Source organism: Pleurodeles waltl, chromosome 3_1 (assembly GCF_031143425.1).
Source record: "Pleurodeles waltl isolate 20211129_DDA chromosome 3_1, aPleWal1.hap1.20221129, whole genome shotgun sequence".
Classification (NCBI taxonomy): domain Eukaryota; kingdom Metazoa; phylum Chordata; class Amphibia; order Caudata; family Salamandridae; genus Pleurodeles; species Pleurodeles waltl.
Genome location: NC_090440.1, coordinates 1,836,786,434 through 1,836,809,341, shown reverse-complemented (window position 1 = coordinate 1,836,809,341; position 22,908 = coordinate 1,836,786,434). Strand labels below are relative to the sequence as shown.

The 22,908-nt window shown below is 46.9% G+C and overlaps 1 protein-coding gene across 1 annotated transcript in view; it reads left to right on the top strand.

The window, feature by feature from the left end:
• Positions 1–22,908, top strand: part of ASNSD1 (asparagine synthetase domain containing 1) — a 145,139-nt gene that overhangs the window by 3,683 nt on the left and 118,548 nt on the right. The window contains exon 2 of the mRNA XM_069225915.1: positions 468–506. The gene's annotated coding sequence lies outside the window, so the exon portion shown is untranslated. The remainder of the gene's footprint in view (positions 1–467; positions 507–22,908) is intronic.

Here is a 22,908-nt window from a genome sequence, read left to right as displayed (position 1 = left end):
GTGTGCAGAGTCTAAAAGCCAGAAAAAACAGTGTTCAAAAAGTGGAGGGAGGCAGGCAAAAAGTTAGGGGTGACCACCCTAAGGCTATCAGGTCTAACAATATATATATATATTTTTTTTTTATCTTTTATTATTTATTTATTTATTATTATTTATTTTTTCTTCTCACAATAGATTCTCTCTATATAGAAAGTCATCTGATTTTTGTCTAGTGGCAGTTTTGACGCCATAAAGCAAAGCAGATGGTTTATATGTCCGCTGCAAAGGATAGATATGTATTTAGCTTTAGATTAGTAAAGCTAGGCGTTACACTTTTGCTGGTTGGTAGTGAGTGGATTCGAGGAGGTGGTCATGGGATGGGAAGCACAAAAAAATGATTGTCGCTCTGGGTGCCACCAGCGCTAAAAGCTGTGATTATGAGTATGTGTTAAGGTTAAGTAATAGTTTGTCTTTTTTGTTTTTTTCAGTGTCTTCAGAGAATCTGCTGATTCAGAGAAGAAACAAAGGTAAGGTGACTGACATTTACTGTTGTACATATCGTACATACACCCAAACCCACAAGCAATTTTGTGACCTTATCTGCCTTCTACGTAGGCTAGTGCTTTAGAGGGACATTTTAGCCAGTAGCAGAGATGGTATCTCATTGAATGATTGCTGCTGAAGCCGTAACTCGGGTTATGGTGGACAGCTCTGAGGCAGGCCAGAGACTGAGACAGCAGATACTGAGACAGCATCCTGAGGGAGAGGAAATGGGGCAGAATCTTAGAGTGATTTTTCAGTCGGCGAAGTCCCATCTGATGACACCTCTTCCAGTGATTCTAAGTGAGGCGATGAAGACAGTCGTGCTGTCCCTTCGCAAGCACAGTTTGTGCAGCGGGACAACAGCAGGTTAGCCCAACCAAGAGAGCAGGTGCATGTGGCGGCAAGCACAGAGAGAGTGCTCTCTTGGCAGCCCCCAATTTAGTTCAGCCCCAAGTTCCACCTTTTACTGGTGATGCTGGATGTAAAGTCGATACGGCCAACTTTTTGCCAGTCAACTACATCCATCTCTTTTTGGATGTTGACTTCAGTAAATTGTGCAGCAAACAAATTTGCGTGCAAAACAATTTCTGAGGGAGCATGGAGGCACTTGTAGTGCTTTCCTCTTATCTAGTTTCTAAGCACATACATAAACCACTAGAAATGCACTTGTGAGGTCAAAGAAGACTTTTATTGTTGTTAATTCTTCCCCAACCACAATATTTATGAATGACGAATTAGTAGCTTTCAAGTCCGCGTTAATCAAACAAAATATATCAGTTTGCAATATACACAGCAGGTTATATTTAATTAGATATTGAATGCAAAGCAAAACAAATACTTCACCGTGTGGGAACTATCTACAGATTCATCTTTCTAAGGTCTGCAAGCTGATGACCCCTGTCAGCCGCGAGAAAGAGAGATTCATCTACCCACACGGGATTGCTGGCAGCCTGAGCCAAGCTCCAGCACGAGATCCGGCAGATTCAAATCTGACCCTCTGCAGCCTGTGTCATTCGTTACAAAGGTGTGCCCCCTCCTCTCAGACCTGGGAAACTGAGCAAGCCTTTTGGAGACTGGCCAGGTCTCCAAGACTACTCCTGTTCCCAAGCTCAAGCGAAGAGAAAAACAACACCCATGTACTCTCTCTTATCATGTCTAGTCTACTGTGAGAAAAACATCTTGGTTCTCTGGTGCAAAAACACAGCTTGGAAAAATACAGCTTGGATTCTCAACTGCAAGATCTAACTCCACGTTAAAGGCAATAGGCAGCTAACCTAGATATCAAATGCAATGTCATGTTAAAGGCAATAGGCAGCTAACCTAAATATCAAATGCAATGTCTAGTGTCATGTCAAAGCCAATAAGCATCTAAGCTGAATACAAAATGCAATGTCTTATATCATGTCAAAGCCCATAGGCAGCTGAGCTGAATACAAAATGCAATGTATAATATCATGTCAAAGCCAATAGGCAGCGGAGCTGAATATAAAATGTAATATATGATATCATGTCAAAGCCAATAGGCAGCGGAGCTGAATACAAAGTGTAATGTATAATATCATGTCAAAGCCAATAGGCAGTTAAGCTGAATACAAAATGTAATATATGATATCATGTCAAAGCCAATAGGCAGCGGAGCTGAACAAAACATACCATGTGCTACTGGTGAACATTGAGCAACTAATATGCGCAGTGGTGAAACACAAAGTCATTGGTCAAAACAAACTTTATCAAATGGCAGTACATTCCGCCCTTTGACCAATGAATTTTTGTTTCACATATCTCTTGTTTCAAACAAAAAAAAAATTTGAATGATCAAAGCAATCCCTGTAAAGCAATAGAAGTGAATTAACACATTGATTTCATAACCTTTCACATCAGATACATCTACATAGAAAAGACTGGGCAATTTTTATACTCTGAATGAGTCTCTAATTCAACAGTGTTAGCAATTTGATGTGGCATGAGTTCTGCTCATGTAAAGGTGCACGGTCCACCTGAAAGGTTTGCTGGAAGATAAGCAAAAGTCAGAGTTCCATACGAGAGGGAAAAAAAAAAAAAACACAGCTTAGTTCCGGTGGAAGAATGCAATCAAACAAGTTGAACTTGAACTGAAGGCGCAGTTTGCGCAAAATGGATCCATGGTGCTGGCACTTTACTCAGCCAGGTTCAGGTTGGGGATTCGGTCCCTTCCCCGACCCCACACCGGAAGGGGGACCACACAGCACACTCAGGGACAGTGGCAAAACGTGGTAGGATCTGCAAAAGAAACAAGTATGACTTTTCTTGCAAATAACATTTTTCATTTAAACTGCACCCTTCCTCTTTCTTTCCCTGTTTTATAATCAGCAGGACGTTTTTGGGGCCCTTTGTTATATTTTCTGCAGGTTCTGGAGGATCACTTGGGGCTTCAGCCCACACATCAGCACTGAGGTTTTTATCTGCTGCGCCACAGCTTCCCTTTTCTTGCACTGTCAGAAGGGCTGGGGCAGACTCCTTCTTTACCAAACCTCCATTCACTGCATTTTTGTCAATTTGGGCCATTCTGTCTCCAATTTGTATGAATGAATCAGATTCTTTTCTAGGTATCAGCATAATTTCGATTTTTCCTTGGTAATCTGCAGCAATCACTCTCCCTAAAACCTGATCAATTTGCCATTTCTGTTCTGGTAACTTTCCTCTCCCCAACTGCTCTGTGACTGCTTGCATGACAGATTGCTTTTGTGCGTGCTGCACAGTTTTTATCAAATCTAGGAGAATATGCATCTCTCTCATCTCTGCCCACCTGTAAGTGGCTTTTTCTCTCAGCTGTTCACATTTCTGGGGCACCCACTTAGCCATCCCCACTAAGGCAGAATTCTGGGTGAACACTTCTCTCTCTGCATTTTTCTCATTAACATCTGCAAGGTAATTGAACCAGTTAGGTGCTAAAACATTAGCAATGAACCAAAAATCAGCGTAAAAATGACACATCTCACGTAGCTCTTGCTTTAAAATCTGACACACATTATACAACGCTGTTCCTTCTACTGTGCCAGAAAGCAACATTTCAGTCAATGAATCATTAGTAAAACAAACATGCTTTTTATCTTCAGTAGACACGAATTCAAATGGTGCACACAACTTCATTGATAACTCTTTTACCTGTGGTACTCTAGCCCTGTCTTGCAAGTTCCAGATCCATTGTATGATTCTATCTAGGGGCACTATTTTCTTTCCTTGTTCATGATTTAAATGTACATAAGTATTTCCTTCTTGCACTGCGCAGAAACCTAAAGTCTGCATTATTTCATTTGCCAAATCACAAGCGCGCAGCTGCATATAATTTTTCACAGTGACCATATACAAAAGTGTTAGGATTTCACTCAAATGAGGGCTATTCTTTTTCCAAAAATCAAACAAGCTAATGAAACTCGGGGTGTCTTGCTCTAAAATCCTTTGTTTTACTTGTGCATTTTGCAACGGTAACTCGTAAATCACATTCTGGTCTCTCTCGTCCGTGTTATCAGTTAAGGAATGCATTTTGGCTGCCAAAAACCCTGGCGCTCACGAAAACTCAGTGCAGCTCGGAGCTGTCTTAACCCCCTCATTACTGGAATGGGACAAGAAAGATTCTTCATTTTTATAACTTTCAGCATTATTTTGAATTATTGCATCCTGGCTAATTTGCTCACGTAAATTCCTATTTTCATGTTCCAACTTCCTACATTTCTCCTGCATTTCTCTGTAAGCAGATAAAGGTATCCAGACCTTTCTGTCATCATTACTTCCAAAACACACTTTTTCTACATATGTACAACAGCTCAAAGCATTATCAGGCATTTTAGCTACACATGCATTTTCTTCTGTAATTCCCCAAACAGAAAACAATTCACAGTTTTTCTTAGCACCATCAGGCAGTTCATCAACACATGTATTCTCAGACATGGTCTGCCGTGCTACTGTGATTCTCCAAACAGAACAATTTCTGTAATTCTCCAAACAACAAAAAACAATTACACTTTTAAAGTGTGCACTTAGAAATCTACCAACTCGTCAATACCCTCTTAATCACCTCTTAATGACCGACCCCACTCCTGGTACCAATTGTAGTGCTTTCCTCTTATCTAGTTTCTAAGCACATACATAAACCACTAGAAATGCACTTGTGAGGTCAAAGAAGACTTTTATTGTTGTTAATTCTTCCCCAACCACAATATTTATGAATGACGAATTAGTAGCTTTCAAGTCCGCGTTAATCAAACAAAATATATCAGTTTGCAATATACACAGCAGGTTATATTTAATTAGATATTGAATGCAAAGCAAAACAAATACTTCACCGTGTGGGAACTATCTACAGCTTCATCTTTCTAAGGTCTGCAAGCTGATGACCCCTGTCAGCCGCGAGAAAGAGAGATTCATCTACCCACACGGGATTGCTGGCAGCCTGCGCCAAGCTCCAGCACGAGGTCCGGCAGATTCGAATCTGACCCTCTGCAGCCTGTGTCATTCGTTACAAAGGTGTGCCCCCTCCTCTCAGACCTGGGAAACTGAGCAAGCCTTTTGAAGACTGGCCAGGTCTCCAAGACTACTCCTGTTCCCAAGCTCAAGCGAAGAGAAAAACAACACCCATGTACTCTCTCTTATCATGTCTAGTCTACTGTGAGAAAAACATCTTGGTTCTCTGGTGCAAAAACACAGCTTGGAAAAATACAGCTTGGATTCTCAACTGCAAGATCTAACTCCACGTTAAAGGCAATAGGCAGCTAACCTAGATATCAAATGCAATGTCATGTTAAAGGCAATAGGCAGCTAACCTAAATATCAAATGCAATGTCTAGTGTCATGTCAAAGCCAATAAGCATCTAAGCTGAATACAAAATGCAATGTCTTATATCATGTCAAAGCCCATAGGCAGCTGAGCTGAATACAAAATGCAATGTATAATATCATGTCAAAGCCAATAGGCAGCGGAGCTGAATATAAAATGTAATATATGATATCATGTCAAAGCCAATAGGCAGCGGAGCTGAATACAAAGTGTAATGTATAATATCATGTCAAAGCCAATAGGCAGTTAAGCTGAATACAAAATGTAATATATGATATCATGTCAAAGCCAATAGGCAGCGGAGCTGAACAAAACATACCATGTGCTACTGGTGAACATTGAGCAACTAATATGCGCAGTGGTGAAACACAAAGTCATTGGTCAAAACAAACTTTATCAAATGGCAGTACAGCACTCCACAGCCCCGTTCTAGGGCACGTCAGTAGACTCCCACTTCTCTGGCAGAGTTGAAGATATTTTTGTGACTTACGCTCAAAATGGGGTTGTAATGCTATCTGTATTTAACCACAGACTCCATCTTGACCACTGACATTTTTGTGCTTAGTTTCAGATGCCATCACATCAGTGGCGCAGGGTTTTTCCACACCAAGCTTCTTTTCCACATAGAACATGTTTGCGCTTTTTTCTCGCACCGAGTTACACCGTGCAGGAACGTAACTCTTCCTCTTGAGTTTGTTTAAGGTATATAAGGTGGGGAAGCTTGGCACTGAGGTAGAAGGAGCTCACCTGAACATGGACATATGGTTCAGGGTTCCATGTTGGGAAGGGTTCCTTGGCTTGATATTGACAAGGATGAAGAATTCAACCCCCATGGTGATGCATTTTAATTCTTAGTTATCCAGCTTGGCTGTGCATATATATATATATATATATATTCACTGCATATATTAATTGTTGATGTATTGGACTTTTTTCTGTCTGTCATTGTTTAACTGTTGTGAGTATTTTGGCATCTACACGTGTTTTACTGCATCCAAGTTAAATGCCCATGTTCATATTTTCATGTTCTTTTATTTGATATCTGGAAAGTGCCTTAATAAATTCATTACTTGAACTAAGAGTGCTGCATTCTTTGGCATTGTTTCCTCTTGGTTCAAGGCGGAGCAACACAGGAGTTAGTGCAGAAACCTACCTTGCAGTCCTACTGGACGACTTGCACGGTTTGGGTAACCCCCATCTTCGCGCCGTACATAAGTAAAGATCGTTTTTTGCTATTACAGCACATTCTACATTTCAATAACAATTCTGCTGCACTGCCCTGGGATCATCCAGACCATAACAGGTTGTTAAGAATTCGGCCTGTCGTAGAACACTTGTCTGCCAGGTTTCCAGAGATCTATACTCCTGGAAAGAATACAGGAGTTGAATGAGTCCTTGATCCTGTACAAAGGGTGGCTGCTGTTCAGACAGTACATTGCGAGAAAAAGAGCTCGCTATGGCACCAAGCTGTACATGCTGTGTGAGGGCTCTTCAGGCTATGTGTACAGCTTGAGAGAGTATACAGGAAAGGACTCCACCCTAAACCCTGTAGGTCCACGCTAGGGGTCACAGGGAAGATTGTATGGGAGCTTGTCCAGCCACTCCTTCACAAAGGTTATAACCTTTATGTGGACAATTTCTATACAGGAGTAGAGCTGTTCAGTGAGCTCTACAAAGCTGGCACTGTGACCTGCGGTACAGTTCGTTGTAACCACAAAGGATTCCCGCAGGAGCTTGTTTGCAAGAAGCTCCAGAAATCCTGGAATACTGTGTGGCGTTCCAACGAACTGCTCTCCGTCAAGTTCTCGGATAGGTGTGATGTATACGTGTTCACTACAATTCATGATGAGAGCACTTCCCCCATCATGGTTTGGGGTCAGATGGCCAAAATCCACAAACACGCCTGTACACTTGATTACAATAAGTACATGGGCAGAGTGGACAAGAACAACCAGGTTCTTCAATTATACAATGTGTGCCATAAAACTTGCACTTGGTACAAGAAACTGTTTATCCACCTGATCCAGATGGCAGCATCCAATGTGTATGCTCTTTATCGTCAAACAACCACAGGAAGACTCATGACTTCCCTTGAATTCCAGTTGTCTGCAATTGAAAGCCTCACTGCTGTTATAGAAGCAGCAGCCTCCACTTCATAGGTTCTGCAGGATGTGGCAAGGCTGCAGGAGCGACACTTTGGTGATCTCATTCCAAAAAATACCCAAAAATAATCATCCATGTCGTCGCAGTAAAGTATGCTCGAAGCATGGAAAGCGGCAGGAGAGTCTGTATTACTGTCGCCAGTGCCCATCTCAGCCAGGCCTCTATGTCCTTACTTGCTTTACGTTGTATCATACTAAAGCAAAGTTCTGGGAAATCGACTGAGGTGGAGCTGCCATTGGGTAAACCTTTCAGTGGCTGTGCATGGATACCCGACGTCCATGGGCCACTGCTTTGTTAGGCAAGCAGCCACAGAATTTTTAAGTGCTTGTTAGGGAACTTATGGATGCTAAACAAGGACCACCATGATTGCCAACGAGAATTAGAGTCAAACAAATGTCCAGTGGGACATATTCACCAACATTTCTACTTGTTTGAAAGTGTGCAAACTCAATTTGTAGCTTCACTTTCAAAGCTAAAGCAGAAGTGTTGGTGAATGAGTTCCACAGGATATTTGTGTGACGTTTTACTTTAGAGACCTTTCTTAGTATTCACAGTCATGTCTGCCTTAGTTTCAACAGTAGGTATGCTCGCTCAGTTTGAGGAATGGGCCTCAAAAGGCATACTCAGACACCCCCAACTTGCAGCCACAAACTGGAAGGAGTTGGATTTAGCACAGTAAGTGCGCTGATGGTGTATGAAAGACATGTTTTCTTGAGCTTCAAGTAGCTAATGGCGGAAGGCATTAGTATAGGTTCACCTGGCAATTATACAGGATTAGTCAGGACTCTGATGAGGACAAAGACATGAACTGTATAGAAAAGCTTATGGTAGGTGTGCTTTCCCGGGGATACTGCTCAGGTAGAAGGCAGATGGTAAAGGTAGTACAAATTCACATCATCTACACCTATGGATTCATACCCATTGGTGCCATGCTGGCACTAAAGGACAATGACACGTATGGGTCAGGTTTTACATGCTTGCCATTTTCTTCCTCTGTCAGAACTTAGTAGATGTTCAATTTGCTGTATGATAAATGCATTACAGTCACAGCACTGCACATAACGGTGGCTGGGACATATGCTACGATCTCACGGACTACCCTGAATGCCAAACACTACCCATCTTCATAGTTGATGGAGTTCTCTTTAGGAAACTTCACGAAAATTCCCCAGTATATCTGCCTTAGTTTCAGTGGTAGATATGCTCACTCAGTTCGATGAATGAGCCTCACAAGGCATTTTTGGGACACCCGCAACTTGCATCCACAAACTGGTAGGAGTTGGATTTAGCACAGTGGGTGTGCTAAAGACGAATGAAAAACATGTCTTCCTGAGCCTCAGGGGGATGTCATGGTAGTCATTAGTACACGTTCCTTACTAATGCATTTGGTAATGTTCAGGAAGAAGGAGGCGGTTACTTGATAGGTGGTAAAATGAAGTGAAACTTATTCGGTCCTGTGGCGTATAAATGTGATGGGCCCTTGTCTAACAGCGGTAAGTTGATGTGAGTGCAGTGATTGGTTGGATTGGGTCCGTGGCAAGTGGCATGAAAGTGGTGTGTGTCGTGCGTAAATGGCGTTTGAATGGACAATAAAGCAGTTGGTGCCGTCAAGAGGCTCTATGGCTAACCTTCAAAAGGCTTTTTTTTAAATATTCAGATAGTTCAGTACTCATGCTTCGAAACCATAATTTCTGGACGTGCTAAAACCAACCAGTGTGAGTGGTGGATTAACTTTAACATGTTGGTACCAGGGGAGTCCAAGGGTGCAGGACTTAGGTGGCTCTCACCAGTTTTCCTTCACCCAGAATTCCCTTGAAATCACAAACTTTTCTTAAAAAACAAATTTCCTTGCATTTCTGTGAGGGAAGGTCCTGGAATCTGCAGGCAGCCACAAATTTTCTACCACCCAGCCGTCCACTACGTCTCCAGAGAAAAACGCTGCCTCACTTGTGTGGTAGGCAAGTGACCACGACAGGAAAGTGCCAAAATGTATTGTGGAGACATCAAAATTGCCTATCACAAAACAGTCTGGTTTTGTAAGGCGGTCACCTGCGTTTTTGGTCCTGGGCTCGGCGCCCATATAGGGAAACCTACCAAACCCAGTGTAGGAAGTTGGCTCTGTATGTGCTATTTCAAAGTAAGGAATAGCATGCACAGAGTCCAAGGGTTCCCCTTAGAGGTAAAATAGTGGTAAAAATAGATAATACTAATGCTCTATTTTGTGGTAGTGTGGTCGAGCAGTAGGCTTATCCAAGGAGTAGTGTTAAGCATTTGTTGTACATACACATAGACAATAAATGAGGTACACACACTCAGAGACAAATCCAGCCAATAGGTTTTTATATAGAAAAATATCTTTTCTTAGTTTATTTTAAGAACCACAGGTTCAAATTCTACATGTAATAGCTTATTTGAAAGGTATTGCAGGTAAGTACTTTAGGAACTTTAAATCATAAAAATTGCATGTATACTTTTCAAGTTACTCACAAATAGCTATTTTAAAAGTGGACACAGTGCAATTTTCACAGTTCCTAGGGGAGGTAAGTATTTGTTAGTTTTACCAGGTAAGTAAGACACTTACAGGGCTTAGTTCTTGGTCCAAGGTAGCCCACCGTTGGGGGTTCAGAGCAACCCCAAAGTCACCACACCAGCAGCTCAGGGCTGGTCAGGTGCAGAGTTCAAAGTGGTGCCCAAAACACATAGGCTAGAATGGAGAGAAGGGGGTGCCCCGGTTCCGGTCTGCTTGCAGGTAGGTACCCGCGTCTTCGGAGGGCAGACCAGGGGGGGTTTTGTAGGGCACCGGGGGGGACACAAGCCCACACAGAAATTTCACCCTCAGCAGCGCGGGGGCGGCCGGGTGCAGTGTAGAAACAAGCGTCGGGTTTGTAATGGAAGTCAATGGGAGATCTAGGGATCTCTTCAGCGCTGCAGGCAGGCAAGGGGGGGGTTCCTCGGGGAAACCTCCACTTGGTCAAGGGAGAGGGACTCCTGGGGGTCACTCCTCCAGTGAAAGTCCGGTCCTTCAGGTCCTGGGGGCTGCGGGTGCAGGGTCTCTCCCAGGTGTCGGGACTTAGGATTCAAAGAGTCGCGGTCAGGGGAAGCCTCGGGATTCCCTCTGCAGGCGGCGCTGTGGGGGCTCAGGGGGGACAGGTTTTTGTACTCACAGTCTTAGAGTAGTCCTGGGGTCCCTCCTGAGGTGTTGGATCGCCACCAGCCGAGTCGGGGTCGCCGGGTGCAGTGTTGCAAGTCTCACGCTTCTTGCGGGGAGCTTGCAGGGTTCTTTAAAGCTGCTGGAAACAAAGTTGCAGCTTTTCTTGGAGCAGGTCCGCTGTCCTCAGGAGTTTCTTGTCTTTTCGAAGCAGGGGCAGTCCTCAGAGGATGTCGAGGTCGCTGGTCCCTTTGGAAGGCGTCGCTGGAGCAGGATCTTTGGAAGGCAGGAGACAGGCCGGTGAGTTTCTGGAGCCAAGGCAGTTGTCGTCTTCTGGTCTTCCGCTGCAGGGGTTTTCAGCTGGGCAGTCCTTCTTCTTGTAGTTGCAGGAATCTAATTTTCTAGGGTTCAGGGTAGCCCTTAAATACTAAATTTAAGGGCGTGTTTAGGTCTGGGGGGTTAGTAGCCAATGGCTACTAGCCCTGAGGGTGGGTACACCCTCTTTGTGCCTCCTCCCAACGGGAGGGGGTCACAATCCTAACCCTATTGGGGGAATCCTCCATCTGCAAGATGGAGGATTTCTAAAAGTCAGAGTCACCTCAGCTCAGGACACCTTAGGGGCTGTCCTGACTGGCCAGTGACTCCTCCTTGTAGCTTTCTTTGTTCCCTCCAGCCTTGCCGCCAAAAGTGGGGGCCGTGGCCGGAGGGGGCGGGCAACTCCACTAAGCTGGAGTGCCCTGCTGGGCTGTGACAAAGGGGTGTGCCTTTGAGGCTCACCGCCAGGTGTCACAGCTCCTGCCTGGGGGAGGTGTTAGCATCTCCACCCAGTGCAGGCTTTGTTACTGGCCTCAGAGTGACAAAGGCACTCTCCCCATGGGGCCAGCAACATGTCTCTGGTGTGGCAGGCTGCTGGAACTAGTCAGCCTACACAGACAGTCGGTTAAGTTTCAGGGGGCACCTCTAAGGTGCCCTCTGGGGTGTGTTTTGCAATAAAATGTACACTGGCATCAGTGTGCATTTATTGTGCTGAGAAGTTTGATACCAAACTTCCCAGTTTTCAGTGTAGCCATTATGGTGCTGTGGAGTTCGTGTTTGACAGACTCCCAGACCATATACTCTTATGGCTACCCTGCACTTACAATGTCTAAGGTTTTGTTTAGACACTGTAGGGGTACCATGCTCATGCACTGGTACCCTCACCTATGGTATAGTGCACCCTGCCTTAGGGCTGTAAGGCCTGCTAGAGGGGTGTCTTACCTATACTGCATAGGCAGTGAGAGGCTGGCATGGCACCCTGAGGGGAGTGCCATGTCGACTTACTCATTTTGTTCCCACTAGCACACACAGGCTTGTAAGCAGTGTGTCTGTGCTGAGTGAGGGGTCTCTAGGGTGGCATAAGACATGCTGCAGCCCTTAGAGACCTTCCTTGGCATCAGGGCCCTTGGTACTAGAAGTACCAGTTACAAGGGACTTATCTGAATGCCAGGGTGTGCCAATTGTGGATACAATGGTACATTTTAGGTGAAGGAACACTGGTGCTGGGGCCTGGTTAGCAGGGTCCCAGCACTCTTCTCAGTCAAGTCAGCATCAGTATCAGGCAAAAAGTGGGGGGGTAACTGCAACAGGGAGCCATTTCTTTACACCCAGACATTTCTGAAAACTAGACACCCGGGTAGGTCCATGGAGTTGTGGCTTGCGTCGATTCCCCAAGGTTTTCCTACCCAGAATACCCTGCGGATGAAACATTGAATAAAAACACTATTTTTTCTTGCATTTACTATCATGTAAATTACAGGAATGTGCAGGGATCCACAAAATTCCTACCACCCAGAGTTTACCCATGTGTCCTGATAAAAACGCGATGCCACTTGTGTGCCTGTGCCTAGTGCCCGTGTCAGGAATGGATTACCCCAGGATCATTGACATTTTCAGTGTGAAAACGTGATTTGTCCACATTGTATTTTGGTGCGTTTCCTGTTACGGCACTAGGCCTACCCACACAAGTGAGGTACCATTTAAAAAAAAAAAAAAAAGGAAACATATTATTAGTTTACATTAGAAAATTACAGGGCAGCCGGATAGGCTTATTAAAAACTACAAAGTTAACACTGGCAAAAACAATACACTAATCATACACATGGAGAGTATCAGAGTATGTAGGCGAGAGACTAAGGGCCTGATTACGACCTTGGCAGAAGGTATTACTCGATCACAAAGTGACAGATAGCCCATCGGCTGTATCACAAGTTCCATAAGATATAATGGAACTTGTAATACGGCGGCGGGATATGCGTCACGTTTGTGACTGAGTAATCCCCTCCGCCAAGGTCGTAATCAGGCCCTAAATTACAATATGCACTGTCCACATCTAAAGTACATTGAACAAATGTATACAAGATACCACAGTCCACAGGAGGTATGGCAACACATACTTTAGGTGACCCCATTGTTTCCTCAAAATGTTCTTATCTTTACGTCTAAGGTGTATTGCACTTGAGCCACTGGTGGTAAAGTTATTCCTCTATAATCTGCCAACCTCTGCAAAATCCTGGGGTGTTTTTGGGGGCATCCTTTCGCTTTGTACACTGCTTTTTCCATACAGTGGTCCAGTCCTCTCTTCCAGGAGGAGTGGAAGCCTTCCATTCCCTGGCAATGTCTTATTTAGCGAGTGTAAATCCCACCGGAGAAGTAGCCTGTACCTGTCAGCCCCCACTTCGTCACCTGTGTCTTTGGTCCTGGGCTCGGCGGCCATATAGGTAAACCTACCAAACCCAGATATTTCTGAAAACTAGACACCCAGGGCAATCCACGTAGCTGTGGCGTGTGTGGATTCCACAAAGTTTTCTTACCGAGAATACCCTGCAAAGGTGAAACATTGATTAAAATCACAATTTTTCCTTGCTTTTTCGTCACGTAAACTACAGGAATGTGCAGGGATCCACAAAATTCCTACCACCCAGTGTTTCCCCACTTGTCCTGATAAAAACAAAACCCCACTTGTGTGCCTGTGCCTAGTGCCCGCGTCAGGAATGGATCACCCCAGGGTCAACAGTAGCCCTCAAGCAAGGACTACCATTGACCATTATGTGATCCATTCCTGCCACAGGCGCTAAGCCCAGGCACACCAGTGGAGTAGCGTTTTTATCGGGACAAGTTGGTGAATGCTAGGTGGTAAGATGTTTGTGGATGCATGCATATTCCTGTAGTTTACTTCACGTAAATGCAAGGAAAAATACAGTTTTTATTCAATGTTTCACCTTTGAAGGGTATTCTGGATAAAAAAACTTTGGGGAATTCACACAAGCCACACCTTCGTGGACTCCCCTGGGTGTCTATTTTTTTTTTAGAAATGTCTAGGTTTGGTAGGTTTCCCCAAATGGTTCCAGATCCCAGAACTAATTAGTACACTCACCTCAGTTATTATCGCTGCAGTATGTTATGGGCATTTCCTGTTGCAGGCACTAGGCCTACCTACACAAGTGAGGTACCATTTTTATCCGGAAACTCAGGGGAATGCTGGGAGGAAGGACGTTTGTGGCTACCCTCAGATTTCAGAACTTTGAAGCTCCGAAATGTGAGGAAAGAGTGTTTTTTAAGCCCAATTTTGAGGTTTGCAAAGGATTCTGGGTGACAGAACCCAGTGAGAGCCCCACAAGTCACCCCATCCTGGATTCCCCTAGTCGTCTACTTTCCCAAAACGTTCAGGTTTGCTTGGTATCCCTAGGTGCCGGCTGAGCTAGAGGCCAAAATCCACTTGTAGATACTTTGCAAAAAACACATTGATTTTTGTTGGGAAAATTTGACATGTCCACTTTGTGTTTTGGGGCATTTCCTGTCATGGGCACTAGGCCTACCCACACAAGTGAGGTACCATTTTTAACAGGAGACTTCGGGGAATGCTGGGTAGAAGTACGTTTGTGGCTCCCCTCAGATTTCAGAACTTTGCAGCACCAAAATTTGAGGAAATAATTTTTGTAGCCACTTTTGAGGTTTGCATAGGATTTTGGGTAACAGAACCCAGTGAGAGCCCCACAAGACAATACTCAGTGTTACAAAAATAAAGGTATTTTATTTTGGTGTCACAAATGCCATAAATACCTTAGAGACTATAATCCCTTAGGTGGTAAGTAATACACAAATTATATACACTAGTATGCACAAACAGGTGTAAAAACAGAAAGCAGTGCAATTAGTAAAAATTACAATAGTTAGAAATGGGCATGGGGAAAAACAAACCATATACTAAGAAAGTGGAGTGCGAATGTTGGTTTCTCACCTAGGTAGGTGCAGTGTGTAGAGGGTTGCTGGGAGTGCTATAAAACCCCAAAGGTAAGTTCTAGAACCCACCCCAGTGTCCAGGAAAGCAGGAGTAAAACACAGTAACTTTCCCAGAACACACACAGACACGAGAAAGAAGATTATGCAAGAACCAGAAGAGACTGCAAGACACCAAGAGGATTCTTGGACCTGAAGACCTGTGGAGGAAGGGGACCAAATCCAAGAAGCACAGAAGAGTCCAGGGAGAACAGGAGCCCCTGCTAACCCGGATGAAGGTGCAAAAGAAGACCCACCGGTTAGGAAGAACAGTCAGTATTGCACACATGAAGACAGAGTAGGTTCCTGGTTGATGCAAATGATGTCCCAGGCTGGATTAATAATTGCAGTCTAAACTGGCGCAGACCTGGAGACATTAGGCTCAGGAAGGAGACGTTGGAATACCCTGCAATATTTGAGTGTTACCAACCTCCACTGAAGCGCCACGTGCAACCCCGCACAGTGGAGAGCAAGAGAGGAAGAGCGCCGAGGAGATAAACTCACACCTAGGCCATCCACTACTGAAGCTCCTGGCACGACTCTTCGTAGAACCATTGGGCGGCACTACCACTGGATATGGGCCAACTCAACAGGAAAAGAGAGATGGCAGGAGACAATAGGTTGCAGCCCAGCTGCCCTGCGACATTGAACACTAGAACTGAACAATCGACATCCGTGAACGGGCTGACTGCAGACCCCTCCCTGGGGGACATATTGCAGGCTATCACAGCCCCTAGGGAGGTTTTGAAGTCCAAAATAGATACACTGACAGCTGACCTAGGCCTGCTGCACGAGGATTAACGACGACTGGCAGAGAGAATCACAACAACAGAACAAGAAATGGTGGACCTCAAAGCAGCACTATCAGCGGCAGGGGACCGGCTGACCGCCTTGGAACAGCAGGTGAAGGCTCTGGCGGTCTGTGCCGAGGACACCGAAAATAGATCACGTCGAAACAATATCCAAATAGTGGGGCTGCCCGAAAAGATTGAACACAACGATATGACTAAGTACTTGGAGAACTGGATCCACACGGAGGTGGCACCATAGGGCCTATCACAGCTCTATGCATTTGAGAGGGCACACAGGTTGCCGACTAGGCCGCCTCCTCCCGGGGCCCTTTCGTGACCGGTGGTGGCCCGGCTACTGCATTACAAAGACCGCAACCACATCCTTGGACAAGTCCAGAAAAGGGAAGAGATGAGAGTAGAGAACAGCGTGGTCCGCATTTTTCTGGATTTCTCCCGGGAAATGCAAAAACAGCAGGCCACATTCTTAGAGGTCTAAAAGCAACTGAGGACATTAAATATTCCGTATGCTATGCTCCTTCCTGCCATGTTGAGGGTAGAGGAGGGGCGGGGAGCGAGAGTCCTCCGAACTCCGCAAATGGCATGAGACTGGCTGGATGGCTGAGCAGGAGCTGTAGATACCTGCTCACACCACAGAAACCGACCCAGAAGCCGGCAGCAGCAGTCCGGGGGACCCCGGCGCAGCGAAGCGGCACCCTCCCTGGAGGAGGCACGGAGGGAGAGACTATGCGCAACTGTAGCCGTGTCATCGTTGAGTAGAGGGAAGTCCAGCCCCCGGTCAGAGGCGACAGGAAGAGGAGTGCGGCAGTCGGACTCAGAAGGAGAATCTGAAGGCTCGACAGCACCGAGCATGGAACTACCAGTGGTAACGCCAGGGACCTCTGACGACATCATATGACACCCCTGCAGGGGACTGGGAAACACGTTGAGAATCCCATCACAGGGAGCCTAAGAAACAATGGGTTACGCGACTCTGGGTCCAGAAGAGTCTGGACGGGGCGTGACCTGGAGCCGAAGGTCCTGCGCCACCACAGGTTTGACCACACGCACCTCACAAGAAGCTTTACTTGATCACAACTAGTTTGGATGGGGGTTGTTTTTTCACCTGTCCTGGGGTAGGGAAGATGAGAAGTTTGTTGATTGCTGTTTTAAGGGAACCTGCCCACTACACCTCCTGACGAGTAGTCCTGAAGAAAAATACTGTATCTACACAACCCAGCTATTGCAAGAGGACACAAAATAAAAGTCACATAATAATTTAACCTAATGGGAGACTCGTAACACTATAAGGTGGTATCCTGGAATATCAAGGGTATGCACAATATTACTAAACAATACAAGGTATTATGCTGTCTGCAAAGAAGGGGGACCCATATAGCAATGCTGCAGGAAATGCACCTGTCAGCAGCAGAGAGGGTGGCGCTGCAGAGAAGATGGAGGGGTCAGGTGTATTATATAACCTACTTGGCGTACGTGCGGGGTACTGTAATATGAATCAGGCCGGGAGTCCCTTTTCAGAAAACAGGAACACTCATCGACACAAATGGGCGCTATGTAGTGGTCACTACCAGAGTGCATTTCTGGAGCACCTCTCGGGCACCTTGGCCCCTCACCTAATACCTGCAGTATTGATCGGGGGACTTTAACTGTGTGGCCAACCCTGAGTTAGACAGATCACACCCCCGCTAAGGGAATCAACGGTGGGTACAAGTGGTAAAAAATTCAAAGAGAGGCAATCTGAATGGCGGCTGATAGATTCCTGGAGACACCTTTACCCAAGCACCAGCGATTATTCCTTCTTTTCTACTATGCATGACTTACACATACGCTTAGATACCTTTCTCTGCACGCCCAGGTACATAATCAGATCCGGGAAGGAATATTTGGGGAGGACAATTTCTGACCACAATCTGGTTCTTCTCTAATTGGCCTGGGAAAGGACCAAGCCGCGCATACCAACCTAGCGCCTCAAACCAGGATCCCTAGAGGACCCAGCCTTCCGAGAGCAGGTGGGGGGACACATCAGAAGCTATTTTGAGGAAAATGCGGCTACTGCCCCATCTCCCCAGATAATGTGGGATGCATTTAAAGTAGCGATCAGAGGGAGATGCATAGCTGCGCCGATGGGAATTCGGAAGTCACTACTAGGGGTGGTCAGGACAGCAGAAGCTGAGTTACGCACGCTAGAAAAACTAAGACCAGAGCATCCTGAGCTGCAAAGGGAGGTGGGTGAGGCCAGAGAGAAGGTAGCGGAGTACAATGAGAGACTCTACTGCTTCGACTATAAAAATTATATGGTAAGAGCCCATCCTGAGAAGGACAAAACGGGCAACCCTTCAAAGAGAGGGACTCCCATCGTAGAGATTATCACCCCTACGGGGCACAGATTATACCATCAGGAAGAGATCAACCACCATTTCCTAGAGTACTACCCCACTCTTTACATAGGCGTCATGCAGAAGGAAGGGTAAGACATATGAGCATTCCTAGAACCTCTCCCACGCCAACACCTCACTAAGGAAGAGAAAGAAGCTATAGGAGGCAATATAGAGGAGACAGAAATCAGAGAAGCCATTAAGGGCTTAGCACGAGGGAAAACCCCAGGCACAGACGGACTCCCCATAGAATTTTACACCACGTACATTAATGAACTGGCCTCTAAACTAGCACAGTTATATGGCACTGTAAGAGAACAGACCTGCCTCCCAGATACAACTAGAGAGGCACTGATGATCCCATTGCTGAAACCTGGTAAACCAGCAAACGACAGCAATCCTACAGGCCCCTATCCATGCTTAACTCGGACTACAAAATTCTTAGTCGCATACTAGCAACAAGTTTACTGCCATTTATGACTTGCTTGGTCCACACAGACCAGGCCGGTTCATCCCCACCCAGAACACAGCTCAGAATATCCACGGGGTTATCCGCATATTAGATGCTGACATACCAAACAAAAGAACTGCGACGATCCTTGCAGTGGACATAGAGAAGGCATTTGATAACCTGGAATGGAAATACTTGTATGCAGTCCTAGAGCACATGGGGCTGGGCGAGGGATTCATTAGATGGACGCAGTTGTTATACACAGATCCTAGAGCCCGAGTTAGAACCGGGACTACCATATCCGAGTTATATAGGGTAGAGAGGGGCACAAGGCTGGGGTGCCCCCTCTCGCCCTTGCTATTTGTTTTGGCAATGGAGCCATTGGCTGTCCAAGCACGGACTGCTACTTGGTACCAGGGGCTACGGTACAAGGACTATCATCACAGAATAGCGCTCAAATGCGGATGATCTACTTATGTTCTTACGTGAAACGGGACCGGACCTAGAGGGAGCCCAGGCACTCTTAGCACAATTTAGCAGACTAACAGGGCTACGGGTAAACTGGCAGAAATCCCATCTCTACCCACTTTCTACAGACAGTGACCCACCTGAGGAGCTAGGATATGTCTCATGGAAACCTCTGTGCATGGCCTACCTCAGAGTCATAGTTTATCACGCCAGGGCTGATATTCTAGAGGGCAACTACCAGATAACAGTAACAGATACTAGAGAGGGCACCAAAGGTGTCTCGAAATGCTAGGTTTCAACTCATACACTTTTATGTTATACACAGAGCATATCTTACTCTGAGGCGGCTTTGTGACCACCTCCGAGTGGCAGACACGGTGTCCACGCTGCGGGGAAGTAGCAGTAGACTTCATACACATGATGTGGGCTTGTGCGAACTTAACCGAGTACTGGAGCGAAGTGACGACATATGTAGTGCAGATTATAGACCGTGAAGTATCTTGCATGCCGGACCATTGTCTCCACCATCGATTCCCACATACCCCCTAGAAAAAAGCCACTAGTAAGTTGCAAGACCTTGCATATATCCTGGCCAAAAGAGAGATAACAAAGAACTGGAAAAGACCGAGAGGCCCCAACCTCCATTGCTGGAAGAGGGAATTGGAGCGCTAGTCAGAATACGAAAGCTTAATACTACAACGAGAACTCAGGCAGGGCAGGGGCTACCCAGAGCTAACGCGTGCTTGGGAACAGTTGGTTGCAGCCCTGAAAGATGAGACTAGGATATCCCTTACTGAATCTAGAGAACCTGTACCATCAACCACCAACTAAGAATGCACAGCTCCTAGAACAGGGTGAGAATTAGCCCATAGGGAAAATCGCCCATAAGCTTTTTGCCACTGGAACCTGAGGCAGCACAGCGGAACAATGCATGAGCTTGCACGCATAGCACATAACAGGCTATGGGTCGGGGGGAGCGGCATGGGAGGAGGAAGGGAGGGGGGCATTAGGAGATTGATAATCTACACAATACGGTTATTGAATAAGACGCTGAAGATATAACCTAGTTTTAGCAATATATGAGCAAACATTGGACATAAGGCCACACTAAGACCAGGGGAATTGAAACACTACCCAACAGAAATGTCACCTAGACTAGCCAGTCATACATGAAGGGGCAGATGGAATACATCTAATTACTTTGAGACAATGGCCCTCATTCTGACCTTGGCGGGCGGCGGAGGCCGCCCGCCAAAGTCCCGCCGTCAGGTTACCGTTCCGCGGTCGAAAGACCGCGGCGGTAATTCTGACTTTCCCGCTGGGCTGGCGGGCGGTCGCCTTCAGACCGCCCGCCAGCCCAGCGGGAAAGAGGCTTCCACGATGAAGCCGGCTCGGAATCGAGCCGGCGGAGTGGAAGCTGTGCGACGGGTGCAGTTGCACCCGTCGCGTATTTCACTGTCTCCGCAGCAGACAGTGAAATACATGTAGGGGCCCTCTTACGGGGGCCCCTGCAATGCCCATGCCAGTGGCATGGGCACTGCAGGGGCCCCCAGGGGCCCCGCGACCCCCCCTACCGCCATCCGGATCCCGGCGGTCGGACCGCTGGGATCTGGATGGCGGTAGGGGGGGTCGGAATCCCCGCGGCGGTGCAGCAAGCTGCGCCGCCGTGGAGGATTCAATGGGGCGGCGGTACACTGGCGGGAGCCCGCCAGTGGTGCCGGTCCGACCGCGGCTTTACCGCCGCGGTCGGAATCCCCATTGGAGCACCGCCGGCCTGTCGGCGGTGCTCCCGCGGTCCTCCGCCCTGGCGGTCTTTGACCGCCAGGGTCAGAATGAGGGCCAATGTCTGTAATCAATAAAGTTGCCACATTTAATAATGGTAGATGGAAATTAATGACTGCTGTGGAGATAAATTAATAAGGTTTGAGAAATGGAACAGTTATGAAGAGGAATGTATTTGTACTAAAATTTCAATATAATCTGTTTTTAAAAAAATGGAGGATTGCAGTCTGGTTTGCGTCGCTAGAGTCCGCCAACAAGCCTTGGCACACACAAAGCTCACAGTTAGTGGAAAATGGCGCTGCCCAGGACCAGGAAGGACCAGGTGGACTCTACCCAGGAGGGGGAGTTGAAGGGGGTTCTCAGCAACTCAGAGAGCCTACAGAAGACCAGGCAGCGCGCATAGGAGTCCCACAGCACGGGACAAGGAAGGTGCAAAAGAGGCCCACGCAGCACGACGACAAAGGCTCCCACGCCGCCAGAGAACCACTCAGGAAGCTGTGCGTCGGAGGATAGAGTGCTGGGGACCAGAGCTGCAAGATGCACAAAGAACTTCGTGGAAGGATGCCAACAAGCCTTAGCAACTGCAAAACACACAGTGCATGGGGGTACTGTCTTGTGTGGGGAGGCAAGTTCTTACCTCCACCAAAGTTGGACAGTAGGACATCAGGACCGTCAGAACCACTTCAGTCCACCACCTGTGATGCAGCATCCACGCAGCTCAGCAGAAGAGGGGATCCACGCAGCCGGTAGTCGCTGCAGTAGGTGCCTGAAGAAGCAGGGGAGGGACTCCTTTGCCCCAAGGGAGCTACCTTCGCTCTTCTGGTGCAGGCTGAATTTGGGCTGTCCTCAGAGGATGCACGACCAGGAAACAGTTGCAGTTGCTGGCAGGAGCTGAAGATACAATGTTGCAGAAGGCATCTTGCTTCTTTGTTGCAGTTTGAGAGTTCCTGGAGCGTCCAGATGCAGTTTTTTTGGTGAGTAGTTGAAGTGGAGGATGCAGAGGGTTCCTGCTGAGTCTTCCAATCCGAATCTGAAGAACCACCTAAAGAGGAGACCCTAGATAGCCCCGAAAGGGGGTTTGGTCAGCTAAACAGGTAAGCACCTATCAGGGGAGGGCTCTGACGTCACCTGCTAGCACTGGCCACTTAGATGCTCCCAGAGTTCCCTGCCAACTTGGAGTCCAAGATGGCAAAACCCAGAGACCATCTGAAGGAGCTCTGAGCACCTCCCCTGGGGTGGTGATGGACAGGGGAGTGGTCACTCCCCTTTCCTTTACCCAGTTTCGCACCAGAGCAGGGACTGGAGGCTACCCCTCCCAAGCCTGTAACACCTATTTCCAAAGGGAGAGGGGCTAACACCCCTCTCCCAAAGGAAACCCTTTGCTCTGCCTTCCTGGACTTGAGCTTCTCAAGCAACAGGAGGGCAGAAACCTGTCTGAGAGGTGGCAGCAGCTGGGGCTGCCTGGAAAACCTCAGAAGGCTGTAATGGCAGTACTGGGGGGCCCTCAAGGAGCCCACAGAGTGCATGGGATCATACAACCAATGCTTGCAAAAGCTTGTGGGTATGATTCCTACATGTTTGATACCAAACCTGCCTATGTTCGGAGTTACCATTATGTAGCTGGACAAAGGTAGTGATCTAAGGGCCAGATGTAGCAAGCAGTTTTGCCCATTCTGTGTCTATGGGAAAATGTGTTCGTACATATGGCCCTAAGTTCAGTACACGTGTAAAATGGCGTCCCTGCACTCATGATGTCTGGGAAAATGGTCCTGGGGGTCGTGGGGCGCCTTTGCTGGTGCAGTGGTGCATTCACACACAGGTACTTTGCACTCTGCCCTCAGGGCTGAAGGGCCTGCTATAGGGGTGACTTGTAAGTGACCTGGTGCAGTGTAAGGCTCTTCTCCGGAGTTAATCATAATGCCAGCAGCCAGGGCTGGGGAGCCAGATGCTGTGAAATCTCCATGGGAGGCAGATGGATAGAAGAGGAACTGAACCTTCACATCAACTGCTTGGAGCTCCTCGCTGGTTGGTTTGTGATCCGATCTCTTACACTCGACAGGGTC